Genomic DNA, 10,852 nt, shown 5'->3' on the forward strand with positions numbered 1-10,852 from the left:
TAAATTTCAGGCTCCATTGGAAATTTACCACTTTTCTTGTAGATGCAGGTTGATATATAGATATAGAAGTATCTATTTTGGTTTCGGTTCCTGGAGTGTAAGCTCTCTGAGGCAGGGTCTTTGTCTGACTCTTCGTTCTATCCTCCCCTGTGCTTGGTGAAATACAGTGCCAAGATAGAAATACACTTTCGGTTGTGATAACATTCTGTAAACGGCTCTTGTTTTCTGGAAATGCTTATTGTGGAATGCTAGACTTTGATGGCAGAATTTATACAGTGATCTACTTTGCTCTCTGTAACTGTGATTACACATTTTTTTAAACCTCACGGCATTTTGAGATGACTAAAAGTTTGATTGAGTATGACTGAATTACACCATGTAATATAAAGTACATTCATTTTACTAGGAAGTTAATGGAAGCTTAAATTGCTATAAAACCTTAAAACATGATTGCATATGATAATAAACTCATTTGCCTTCTAATTAAAGATCAGTGAAAAGCCCTCAGTTGGATACGATACAGAAAAATTTTTATTCAGATTTATCCTAGAATCTACTTCTTGTGTTCTACAAGTTCTTTACAACTTATTTCTCTCATTGTTTCTGTTTTTGAGCCATGATAAAATCCATTGGCTTAAGACTAGAAAACCCAGAAACAAATCCATACATCTGTAGTGAACTCATTTTCGACAAATGTGCCAAAAACACACATTGGGGAAAGGACTTGTTTTTTCAATAAGTGGTGCTGGGAAAAAACTGGGTATCAGTATGCAGAAAAATGAAACTAGACCCCTATGTCTCGCCATATACAAAAATCAAATCAAAATGTATTAAAGACTTAAATCTAAGGCCTCAAACTATGAAACTACTAAAATAAAACATTGGGGAAACTCTTCAGGACATTGGTCTGAGCAAAGATTTCTTGAGTAATACCCCACAAGCACAGGCAACCGAAGTGAAAATGGGCAAACGAGGTCATATCGAGTTAAAAACCTTCTGCAAAGCAAAGGAAACAAACAACAAAGTTAAGAGACAACCCACAGAATGGAAGAAAATAATTGCAAACTATCCATCTGACCAGGGATTAATAATTAGAATACCCAAGGAGCTCAAACAATTCAATAAGAAAAAAATCTAATAATCCAATTGAAAAATGGGCAAAAAATTGAATAGATATTTCCCAAAGAAGACATACAAATGGCAAACAGGTATATAAAAACCTGCTCAATATTATTGATCATCAGAGAAATGCAAATCAAAAGTATAATGAGATATCACCCCAGTTAAAATGACTTATATCCAAAAGACAGGCAATAATGAGTGTTGGTAAGAGTGTGGAGAAAAGGGAACGCTTGTACACTGTTGGTGGGAATGTAAATCAGTACAACCACTATGGGGAACAGTTTGGAGGCTTCTCAAAATCTAAAAATAGAACTACCATATGATCCAGTAATACCACTGCTAGGTATATACCCAAAAGAAAGGAAATCAGTATATTAGAGACAGATCTACAGTCCCATGGTCATTGAGGCACTATTCACAATAGCCAAGATTTGAAAGCAACCTAAGTGTTCATCAACAGACGAATGGATAAAGAAATCTGGTAATATACACAATGAAGTGCTATTCAGCTATAAAAAAGAATGAGAACCTGTCATTTGCAAGGACATGGATGGAACTGGAGGTTATTATGTTAACTGAAATAATCCAGGTACTCAAACTTTGCACGTTCTCACTCATTTGCGGGAGCTAAAACTTGAAACATTTGAACTCATGAAGATAGAGAATAGAAGTATGTTACTGGAGGCTGGGAAGAGTAGTGGGGGTGGGGTTAGGGGGAAGTGGGGATGGTTAATGGGTACAAAAATATAATTAGACAGAATGAATTAGACAGAATGGTGGTAGAACAGGGTGACTACAGCCAGCAATAATTTATTGTACATTTAAAAGTAAGAGTAAAATTGGATTGTTTGTAACACAAAGGAAGGATAAATGCTTGAGGTGATGGATACCCCATTTACTCTGATGTGATCATTATGCATTGTATGCCTGTGTCAAAATATCTCATGTACCTATAAATATATAAAGCTACTATGGACCCATAAAAATTAAAAATAAAAAATTATTTTTAGTTCAGGTGCAATAGCTCACGCTTGTAATCCCAGCACTTTGGGAGGCTAAGGTGGGAGGACTGCTTGAGTTCAAGAGTTCAAGACCAGCCTGGGCAACATAACAAGATCCCGGCCTCTACAAAAAAAAAAAAAAAAAAAAATTAGCCAGGCATGGTAGTGTATGCCTATAGTCCCAGCTACTTGGGAGGCTGAGGTGGGAAGATTGCTTGAGCCAGGGAGGTTGAGTCTGCAGTGAGCTGTAATTGTGGCACTGCAGTCATCCTGGGGGACAGAATGAGAACCTGTCTCAAAAAAATTTTTTTTGTAATCTGTTGGTTTGAATGCTTCCTTCAGTGTTTCTATCAGGTCCCTCCTTAGTATCTTATACATATAATATAGAATTACACATAAAATACAAAAACTAGAAAACTTAAAAGAGATGGATAAAGTTCTAAACACATACACTCTCTCAAGACTGAGCCAGAAAGAAATTCATTCCTTGAACAGACCAATAACGGTCTCTGAAATTGAATCAGTAATAAATAACCTGCTAACCAAAAAAAAAAAAAAAAAAAGACCACGACCAGACAGATTCAGATTCACAGCTGAATTCTACCAAATGTACAAAGAAGAGCTGGTACCTTTCCTACAGAAACTATTCCAAAAAATCGAGGAGGAGGGATTCCTCCCCAACTCATTCTATGAGGCCAGCATCATCTTCATACCAAAACCTGGCAGAGACACAACAAAAAAAGAAAACTTCAGGCCAATAGCCTTGATGAACATTGATGCAAAAATCCTCAATAAAATACTGGCAAATCAAATCCAGCAGCACATCAAAAAGCTTATCCACCACGATCAAGTAGGCTTCATCTCCAGGATGCAAATCTGGGTTCAATATATGCAAATTAATACATGTGATTCATCACATAAACAGAACTAAATACAAAAACCACATGATTATCTCAATAGATGTAGAAAAGGCTTTTGATAAAATTCAACACTCCTTCATGTTAAAAACTCTCAGTAAACTAGATAGTGAAAGAACATACCTCAAAATAATAAGAGTCATCTATGACAGACCAACAGCCAACATTATACTGAATGGGCAAAAGCTGGAAGCATTCCCTTGGAAAACCGGCACAAGACAAGGATGCCCTCTCTCACCACTCCTAGTCAACATAATATTGGAAGTCCTAGCCAGAGCAATCAGGAAAGAGAAAGAAATAAAGGGCATCCAAAAAGGAAGAGAGGATGTCACAATATCTCTGTTTGTAGATGACATGATTCTATATCTAGAAAACCTCATAGTCCTGGCCCAAAATCTCCTCCAGCTGATAAATAAGTTCAGCAAAGTCTCAGGATACAAAAATTGATGTACAAAAATCATTAGCATTCCTATATACCAACAACAGCCAAATCTCGAGCCAAATAAGAAAGACAATCCCATTCATGATTACCACAAAAAGAATAAAATACACAGGAATATAGCTAACCAGGGAGGTGAAAGAATTGGCAAAATATTGTTCAATTACAAATTACAAAGAGAATTACAAAACACTGCTTGAAGAAATCAGAGAAGACACAAACAAATGGAAAAACATCCCATGCTCATGGATAAAAAGAATCAATATCATTAAAATGGCTATACTCTCCAAAGCAATTTACAGATTCAATGCTATTTGTATCAAACTACCAAAGACATTCTTCACAGAACTAGAAAAATGTATTTTAAAATTTATATGGAATCAAAAAAGAGCCTGAATAGCCAAGGCAGTTGTAAGAAAAAAGAACAAAGCTGGAGGCATCATGTTACCCAGCTTCAAACTATACTACAAAGGCTACAGTAAGCAAAACAGCATGGTACTGGTATAAAAACAGGCATATAGACCAACGGAACAGAATGGAGAGCCCAGAAATAAGGCTGCATATCTATGACCATCTGATCTTTGACAAAGCTGACAAAAACAAGAAATGGGGAAAAGACTCACTATTCAATAAAAGGTGCTGAGATAACTGGCTAGCCATATGCAGCAGATTGAAGCTGGACCTTTTCCTTAGAACATACACAAAAATCAACTCAAGATGGATTAAAGACTTAAATGTAAAACTCAAAACTATCAAAACCCTAGAAGACAACCTAGGCAATACCATCCTGGACATAAGAATGGCAAAGATTTCATGACAAAGACACTAAAAGCAATTGCAACTAAAAGCAAAAATTGACAAGTGGGATCTAATTAAACTTAAGAACTTCTGCGCAGAAAAGGAGGCTATCAACAGAGTTAATAGCCAACCTACAGAATGGGAGAAAATATATGCAAACTATGCATCTGACAAAGGTCTAGTATCCAGCATCTATAAGGAACTTAAACAAATTTACAAGAGAAAAACTACAACCCCATGAAAAAGTGGGCAAAGGACATGAACGTACACATCTCAAAAGAAGACCTACATGCAGCCAACAAGCGTCTGAATAAAAGTTCAATATCACCCATCATCAAAGAAGTGCAAATCAAAACCACAATGAGATGACATCCCACACCAGTCAGAATGGCTATTATGAAAAAGTCAAAAAATAACACAAACTCCGTTTCTACTAAAATAGCAAGGTTGTGGAGAAAAAGGCACATGTATACACTGTTGGTGGGAGTGTAAATTAGTTTAATCATTGTGGAAAGCAGTATGATGATTCCTCAAAGAGCTGAAAGCAGAACTACTATTTGACCCAGCAATCCTATTACTGCTTATATACCCAGAGAAATAAAAATAATTTTACCATAAAGACACATGCACACAAATGTTCATTGCAGCACTATTCACAATAGTAAAGACAGGAAATAACCTAAATGCCCATCAATGACAGATTAAATAAAGAAAATATGGTATATATACACCACGCAATACTATGCAGCCATAAAAAATGAGATCATGTCTTTCGAGAGAACATGGGTGGAGCTGGAGGCCATTATCCTTAGCAAACTAAAATAAGAACAGGAAACCAACTACTGCATGTTATCACTTATAAGTGGGAGCTAAATGATGAGAACTTATAAACACAAAGAAGGAAACAATAGCCTGGCATGGTGGTTCACGCCTGTAATCCCAGCACTTTGGGAGGCCAAGATGGGTGGATCACCTGAGGTCAGGAGTTTGAGACCAGCCTGGCCAACATGGTGTGAAACCCCATCTCTACTAAAAATACAACAATTAGTCAGGCTGGTGGTGCATGCCTGTAATCCCAGCTATTCAGGAGACTGAGGTGCAAGAATCACTCGAACCTGGGAGGTGGCTGCAGTGAGCCGAGATTGTGCCACTGCACTCTAGCCTGGGTGACAGAGTAAAACTGTGTCTTGTGAAAAAGAGAAACCAAAAAACAAAGAAGGAAACAACAGACACTGGGGTCTACCTGTGGGTGGAGGGTGGGAGGAGGAAGAGGAGCAGAAAAGGTAACTATTGGGTACTGGGCTTAGTACCCAGGTAATGAAATACTATGTACCACAAACCCCCATGACACGTTTTTACCTGTTTAACAAACCTTCACTTTTACCCCCAAACCTAAGGTAAATGTTAAAAAAAAATTCACTGGTCTAAATGCATCCTTCAGTGCATCCATGATGTCCTTCCATAGTGTAAAATACACATGTATTGGCCGGACGCAGTGGGTCACGCCTGTAATCCCAGCACTTTGGGAGGCCAAGGCAGGCAGATTGCCTGAGCTCAGGAGTTCCTGACCAGCCTGGGCACACAAACTCCGTCTCTACTAAAATGCAAAAAATTAGCCAGGCATGGTGGCATGCGCCTGTAGTCCCAGCTGCTCAGGAGGCTGAGGCAGGAGAATTGCTTGAACTTGGGAGGTGGAGGTTTCAGTGAGCCGAGATCACGGCATTGCACCCCAGCCTGGGTGACAGAGCAAGACTGTCTCAAAAAAAAAAAAAAGCCACATGTATTACATACACAATTATATATTGTATGACAGAGCTAGACTCTGTCTCAAAAAAAAGCCACATGAATTACATACACAATCATATATTGTATAAGATAATTTATATATAATTTTATAAAATATTAAATATATTACATAAAATAGTATTGTATACTAATATATATGAAATAGTAGTATATACATGTAATATATAATATTTGGCAGTATTTAAATGCTATGGGATAAAGATAATAAGGAGAAAATAGCTAAAAGATAGATATACATGTATATGTACATAAATTTCAATATGTTAGCATATACATATTAATATGTTTGATGTTATTACTGTGTACTAATATCTATCTATATTTAGCTTGTTAATAGATATGCTTGCTCAAGGCTAGATTAGAGCCTTTGTTAATTATGTTGCTAAGGCGCTCTTGCTTTCCTCTGATACCCATCACCAGGCCGAGCTTCAGTTTATTTCCCATCACCATCTCTAATTGTTTGGGAGAAGTACTGTGGCTCGTTGCCTCTCATTCTGTTCTGAGAGGTTCTGTCTTCACCAGCTGCCAGGGTATTCTGCCCCTGGGTCTCTGCCACACTGAGGTATAGGGGAAGCTTGTTCCACTCCCCACTTTTTTTTTTTTTTTTTTTTTTTGCTGGAAGAATCATCTCTGAAGGTTTTTCCCTGACAGTACATTCTCCTTGAACTGAGTATGTGTAAGCACAGCTGGTTTCACGGACATTTGATCTTTGCAGTTGCACAGGGTCCCATTCTCAGAAGAGCCCGGTACTTGACTTAATTCTCTCCTGTTTTGATATTCTGGATAATTTTTGAACAAGAAGCACTACATTTTTATCTTTCACAGATTCCTGCCAATTATAGAAGCAGTCCTGTTTCAAAATGCCATTAAGCATCCTTCTGAGCTGCGGAAAGTCACAGGACCAGTCCTCAGCCGTGCCCATTACAGTAGCAGTGACAGCACACCACTTTGCTCATGATACGGATCAGTAAGTGTTTAGGTGAACTCTGCTCTATCTGCAGATGTTAAGCACTCACTCCACACCCCCTCCCACACTGAGGCCCATGCAGTGAAGAGTAAGGGACCTTCCCATAGCCTCATGTGATGAATATTGAAAACTCGAAGACTGAATCTTTACTTCATGCAAATAAGTTCTTGAAGGAATCCTCTTAAAGTCTGTCGTCATGTTATTAGAGACACAAATTCTCTTCAACTCTAAGGTAGCAGCCAGTAGCATGTTGCATAGCTGAGTAGCTTTAACAGAAGGAAGGAAACGTAGCACTGCATTAGTTTCCCAGGGCTGCCGTAACACATCAGCACACACTAGACAGCTTAAAACAACAGAAATTACTTTCCTCACATTCTGGAGACCAGAAGTCTGAAATTAAGGTATCAGCAGAGCCTTACTCCCCAGAGGTTCTAGGGATGAAAGTGATCCTTTCCTTTTCCAGCTTCTGGTGGCTGCAGCTGTCCCTTGGCTTGTAGCTGTGTCTCTCCTTGATCCATCTTCATGTCATCTACTCCTCTTATGTGTATCTCTCCTCTGTGTGTCTGTCCCCAAACTCAGACCCTTTCCTAAAAGGATACAGGTGGTTGCATTGAGAGCCCGGAACATGTGATTGCACTGACAGCCCAGACAGATGATATTGGATGTGCATCTTTTTGGGTGCCACCATTCAGCCCACTACAGGCACCTATGTTGATAGGAGTGTTTAAGATATTCAAGCAGGAGGCCAGGTGCGGTGGCTCATGCCTGTAATCCCAGCACTTTGGGAGGCCGAGGCGGGCAGATCACCCGAGGTCGGGAGTTCGAGACCAGCCTGGCCAACATGGAGAAATCCCGTCTCTACTAAAAATACAAAAATTAGCCAGGCGCTGTGGTGTGCGTCTGTAGTCCCACCTACTCGGGAGGCTGAGGCAGGAGAATCGCTTGAACCTGGGGGGAGGAGGTTGTGATGAGCCAAGATCGCGCCATCACGCTCCAGCCTGGGTGACAGAGCGAGACTCCATCTCAAAAAAAAAAAAAAAAAAATTTCTGCAGGCAAGGTGACAACATTTGGGAAGGTGTTCAGTGCACACGCAAGGCACCTTCATTTTTAAATGAGGTGTCCTCAAAGCACAAAACCCAAAGCTGTCACCTTCTCAAAGCTGATTCAGAGATCCATGTTTTCCATGTTGTCAGGAGTGGAAGGCTTTTGTGATGTGCTCCTTTCTCTGCGATTTTTATAGTGAACCTTAAAGATGTCTGCCCTAAATGTTCTACATTATTCCAGCTTGTTCACTGGTTCAAAGGCTGTAGTATAAATGTTGCACAAATGATTCATCTCAATTCTCTTGACCCTTGGAAAGGGCTCAATACACAGTCAGCCCTGGTTAAATTTCATATTTAATAGATGAGTCTATGTGCTGTCATTTTCATCAATACTTTTGTGTAAGAAACTAGAAAACATGAAAAAGTCACTTAGTTTCTCTAGTCCCATTGAAGGGTGATGGGATCAGGTTAATTTTTGGTTCAATTCCTTTGAATTGAGAATTCTGTATTTTGTAAAGTAGCACATAAGCTCTATGAGGGTAGAAATTAAAAAAAAACTTTTTATTATGGAAAATTTAAACACATGCTAGATAATGTGTCCCTATGCACTCATTACCCAGATTCAACATTTAATAATTCAATTCAAAGTTAACATCATCTAACCTCTTGTCATATTACTAAACATATAATAAGCAGTTTGTTGACAATTTAATCTCCAGTTTAAAAACATATACTCTGCAAAGAATTCTGCTTTTATCAAGATCTTCACAACCAAAGCCTGTAATGCAATGTTTAGATGCATAAATGCTACAAAGTTTTGGGAAAATAAAACAACTTCAAAGTTGGCACCAGACCTATGGTGTGAGGAATACATTTTTTTTTATTCCTCTTTCCATTGTGTTTCTTCAATTTTTGAAATTCTATGAGCTGAAAATGAAGGGAGAAAAAGGGAGGTGTATTCATTAGCATAGTGATGGTTGTAAGAGGCAAGAATGGATGAGGTTGTCAGGAGAACCAGGAAAAAGAGGAAAGCAAGAGGCTGAGAGAGTGACCCTGATAATTGATGACCATTCAGCCAACTAGAAAAAGATGAGCTCAGTAGGAGACTTAGAAGTATGTCGGCCTAGCGCGGTGCTCACACCTGTAATCCCAGCACTTTGGGAGGCCGAGGTGGGTGGATCACAAGGTCAGGAGTTCAAGACCAACATGATGAAACCTCGTTTCTACTAAAGATACAAAAAATTAGCTGGGCATGGTGGCATGCACCTGTAATCCCAGCTACTCGGGAGGCTGAGGCAGGAGAATCACTTGAACCCAGGAGGTGGAGGTTGCAGTGAGCAGAGATGGCACCATTGCACTCCAGCCTGGGCGACAGGGTGAGACTCTATCTCAAAAAAAAAAACAAAAAAAAAAAACAAAAAAAAAGGAAGTATGTCAACACAGGGAAATCAACCTAGAATAGCTTGGGAACCTGATCCAGAAGCCACAGGAAGAGGATATTTTTTTAAAGGAAGTGAGTGGTGAACATTGTCAAATCCTGCATTTGACATATGAGAGGAGTGTCAGTGGCATGATGAAGGCAGAAGCAAGACTTGAGAAGTCAGCAGAAGTTGACCAAGAGGAGACAGGCCGGATTGACGACTCTCAGAAGGAGCCCAGTTCTTAGGTGGGAGGAGAAGAGCCAATAGCTAGTGGGTAGATGAGGAGAGTGAAGTTAATTATTTTCAAGGCAGGAGATATTTAACAGTATTTAACTGCTTCTGGGATAAAGGTGGTAGAGAGGAAAGACAGAAATAAATAAACAAGGGACGTTTTCAGAGAGGCTAGTGTGGGACTTAGACCACAGGTAGAGAATAATTTATAGGTGGGGGAGGAATCATCATTGTGATGAAAGAGAAGAGAGAAATCTGAAAACTCTGGTCTGGATACAGATGTAGACACTTTTAAGGGTAGGAACTGACGCGTTTCCATCTGATATGTATGTGCTTTATATATATATATAATATACACACACACATATAGGTGTGTATATATCTATATAGGCATATAGATATACATACCTATATATAAAAATTATATATAAGTATAATATATAATGGATATAAGTACTGTATATTATACATATATATAATTTTTTGAGGGAGGTGACAATGTGGTCTGCTGAGAAGCCGGAGATTATTGCTATAATCTCAGTGAACACTAAATACTTATGGAATAAATGCTAATAAGCAATGTTAAAAAAACGGATGTATATACTCTTAACAATTTGTTGGTAATTACCTTTTTCTCCCTTTGTTTTCTTTTTAGCTTGCATTTTTTTCCCTTTTTAATAACACTCAGTGATGGTACCTAAACAGAAATTATAAAATAAAATAATCATTTATTTTTATGGAGAAAAAATAAATAATTATATATTTTTATGGAGAAAAAATAAAATAAAATCAACCAACTAAACGAAGTGTTAAATCTAAATTGGTCTTACTATATTCCAGAGAGTTTTAGTGGTAATACAATCCTTACACAACACATACATGCTCACACGCACACACACACACCCCAGAAATCAAATCATCCAATGTAAATGCACCCTACAGTCAACCTGAAAGCCTTTAGGAATAAATACGTGTTTCTTACCATGCTCTGTGATTGTCACCCCCTTGGATCTTCATGTCCAATGCTAAAAACAAATGAAGCATATAGATCCCTTAGACCCAGAGTTTGTCAGCTGATTCTCATTATTCAAGGATGGGAGGAGAGC

Source organism: Hylobates moloch, unplaced genomic scaffold (assembly GCF_009828535.3).
Source record: "Hylobates moloch isolate HMO894 unplaced genomic scaffold, HMol_V3 SCAFFOLD_17, whole genome shotgun sequence".
In the NCBI taxonomy this organism is placed as follows: domain Eukaryota; kingdom Metazoa; phylum Chordata; class Mammalia; order Primates; family Hylobatidae; genus Hylobates; species Hylobates moloch.